This window comes from Triticum dicoccoides, chromosome 5B, assembly GCF_002162155.2.
Source record: "Triticum dicoccoides isolate Atlit2015 ecotype Zavitan chromosome 5B, WEW_v2.0, whole genome shotgun sequence".
Lineage (NCBI taxonomy): Eukaryota > Viridiplantae > Streptophyta > Magnoliopsida > Poales > Poaceae > Triticum > Triticum dicoccoides.
The window spans coordinates 498775102-498778744 of NC_041389.1; the positions used below are offsets into that span (position 1 = coordinate 498775102).

At 48.7% G+C, this 3643-nt stretch overlaps 1 pseudogene; it reads left to right on the top strand.

Annotated features, from left to right (window-relative positions):
* Positions 1-1128: 1128 nt before the first annotated feature.
* LOC119305884 lies at positions 1129-2740 on the top strand (annotated as a pseudogene).
* Positions 2741-3643: the final 903 nt, after the last annotated feature.

Consider the following 3643-nt stretch of genomic DNA (forward strand, 5'->3'; position numbering starts at 1 on the left):
CACCTTATGATTATTTTTTTGAGAAGAAAAGATTCACCTTATAGATACCCATATATATACGCAAGCAAAATGGGCCAGCCCACCTTCACCGCTTCTCTTCCCTTCCTGCGGGAAAGGGCTCCTATTTTACGCATAATGTGTCAAAACATATTGACAGGTGGACCGTGGACAGTTGACCATCGACCAGTTTACTTTTGGAAAATGATTTGATAAAAATCATCAATTTTAAAAAAATCATTTTTCAAATGCATGGGTTTGAAGACAGTCAATAAATTTTAGAAAACAATCATGTATATGAAAAGGTTCAAAATTTTGAAAAAAGTTCAGGATTTTGGGGAAAAATCATGAATTTTGAAAACACTTATTATATTTTTTTACAGAAATCACGTGTACGAAAAAGTTCAAATTTTGAAAAAAAATCATGGATTTTGACAAGAAATCGCAGATTTGAAAAAATAACCGTGGATTAAAAAACAGTTCACGGTTTTGAAAAAATCTTGGGTTTTAAATTTTTTTATTTGAAAATACAACACAAATTTGAAAAAAGAGTTCACAAAATTTGAAAGAAGTTTGTAAATTTGGAAAAAATCATAGAATTTTTGAAAAGTTTGGGAAATCCAGAAAATCTCCCGATATAAAAAAATGTTCACGCATTGAAAAAAATAAAAAATAAATTAATAGGGAAAAGGGAAACCAAGAAAATAAAAAAAATTGAAAAGGTTCACGATTGAGAAAATTTCAAGAAATTAAGTGTTAATGGACTATATGGGGGCTTCGGCTTGCTACCAAGCGAACATGGTTCAAATCCCTAAAAAAAGCGAACATGGTTCAAATGTTAATGGACTCTGGTATAGTCCCTGGTTTACACGAAACCACGATGTCCCAGTCGTTCGGTTCCCGCTTCAAATCTTAGTTGTAGAGCGGACTCTATAACCAGCACGACAAGGCAACAGCCTTCCCGTCGCGGTTATATATATACGGGCCACAGATTGGGTCTTTTTTGGAAGGTGGTTCTCTTCTCGTCATAGATCGATCGATTGACTAGATAGCTCGCTAGAGATCCGCCGATCGAGGAGAGAGAATCGATTGACTAGCTCGCTAGAGATCCGCCGGCCGAGGAGAGAGAACATGGCGAGTTTTCATGTCGCCGACGCGTCGGAGTACCTGGCCATCACCGGCTGGGGCATCGACGACGTCAAGCTCGCGAAGAAGGCGTGGGTGTTCGCCGGGCAGCAATGCAAGAAGTTCTGCATCTCGCCGGTCAACTACGAGTTCGAGGTGCACGCCATGAGCGCCGAGAAGCTGCCCTTCATCCTCCCCGCCGTCTTCACCATCGGCCCCAAGATCAGCGCCATCGGCAACGAGGTGGCGGACAAGGAGGAGCTCGAGGCGCAGCTCCTGCTCTACGCCAAGCTCATGGCCCCGCTGAATCACAACACCAGCCACGTCCATGACCTCGTCAAGGGGGTCATCGAGGGCGAGACCCGCGTGCTCGCCGCCGAGCTCACCATGGAGGAGATCTTCAAGGGGACCAAGACCTTCAAGGAGAAGGTGTTCGACATGGTGCAGCTGGAGCTCAAGCAGTTCGGGCTCTTCATCTACAACGCCAACGTGAAGCAGCTGGTGGACGTGCCGGGGCACGCCGCACGAGTACTTCTCCTACCTCGGCCAGAAGAAGCAGCAGGACGCCGCGAACCAGGCCAAGGTGGACGTGGCGGAGGCCCGGATGAAGGGAGAGGTGGGCGCCAAGGAGAGGGAGGAGCTGACCCGGCAGAACGCCGCCAAGGTGGACGCCGAGACTAAGGTGCTGTCGGTGCGGCAGATGGGACAGGGGCTCAAGGAGGAGGCCAAGGTGAAGGCTGAGGTGCAGGTGTTCGAGAATGCAAGGGAGGCGGACATCGCCGCGGCCAAGGCCGAGCTCGCCATGAAGAAGGCCGGGTGGGACAAGCAGGCCAAGGTGGCCGAGGTTGAGGCGGCCAAGGCCGTGGCCATCCGCGAGGCCGAGCTCCAGATGGAGGTCGAGATTAAGAACGCCATGCGCCAGACTGAGAAGCTCAAGGCCGAACAGCTCAGCAAGGCCACCGTGCAGTACGACACACAGGTACATTATCCATAGTTCCATACTTCCAACCATACATGTGCTCAAATATTCTCATAGATGACCGATCTCTTATACATATATATATTCTCATGCATGCAGCATGCATGCTTGTAGGTTCAAGATTCAAACGCGCTGTTGTACAGCAGGCAGAAGGCAGCTGAGGCGGCGCTGTTCGAGCAGATGAGGACGGCGGAGGCGCGCAAGGCGCAGGCCGACGCCAAGTTCTTCGAGCAGAAGATGGCCGAGGACGCCAAGCTCTACGCCAAGCAGAAGGAGGCGGAGTCGGTGGCTCTGGTGGGCAAGGCCAAGACAGAGTACGTGGCGTCCATGCTCCAGGCGCTCGGCGGCAACTTCCACGCTCTAAGAGACTACCTCATGATCGACTCCGGCATGTACACGGAGATGGCTCGCATCAACGCCGGAGCAGTCAACGGCATGCAGCCCAAGATCAGCATCTGGAGTAACGGTGGTGGTGACGCCGGGAACGCAGGCGGAGAGGCTGCCGCCGGCAACGCGCTGCAGCAGGTGGCTGGGGTCTACAAGATGCTCCCGCCGCTTCTGTCGACAGTGCACGAGCAGACAGGAATGTCGCCGCCGGCGTGGATGTGTACGCTGCCCAAGGACGGTGCTGCCAACTAAGCGTCGGTGTAGTGCGCACTCGTCGTGTCTTATACAGTATCTTGTAGAATCGGGTTAGCTGTTCGTTAGAAGGTTTTGGTTCCTCGTCGTCACAATTTAGGTGTTTTTTTTGGGGAATTATTAGGTGTTAATGTGGCTACCGTTTGCTACTTCTTAGTTGTCCAATACAATTCTTTAGAACAACTTGATTGAAAAATAATCTTATTTGAATTGTTCGTTGCTGGGTCGATCGACATAAAGAAGTAATTTTAAATTCTTATTTCGAAGTTGATGATCCTCGGCATCATCTTATTTTGAAAAAAAAAACTTGCAAGCTTATCTAGATATACATGTCTTTTTGGAAAAACTTTCGATCTATTCATCAAATGTCAAGGTAGTACAAAAAACGATAGGTGTAAACTTATCGACGACTACAATCACTGGAGTGAGTCAAACACGCACCATCACCATTGCCCCTTACTCACTACAGCCGAGCAAACCTTGTTGTAGTAGACAGTCGGGAAGTCGTTGTGCTAAGGCCCAGTAGGACCAGCGCGCCAGAACAGCAGCCGCCGCCGATGAAGAGAAGCGTGGATCGAAAGGATCCAATCTGAATAGACGAAGACCGGATCCAAGTCGATCCACCAAAGACAAACGCCTCATTTTTCTGAGTAGGACACAGACCCTAAACGAACACCTAGAAACACCTACAATAGCTCTGCCGCCGATAAGGGCCGAGATCCATCACGCCTCCATGGCCCTAAGGCCATGTAAGATGAAAGATGAAGCCGATCCACGGTGGCGCGGACGGGAGGCGCAAAACCCCGATCTCCTCTATTTGAAAGTACTATTTAGTCAATAATCAATCACTTAATCAGAAAAAATAATTAGAAGATTTCCATCTTCAACAAGTTCAGGAAGTAT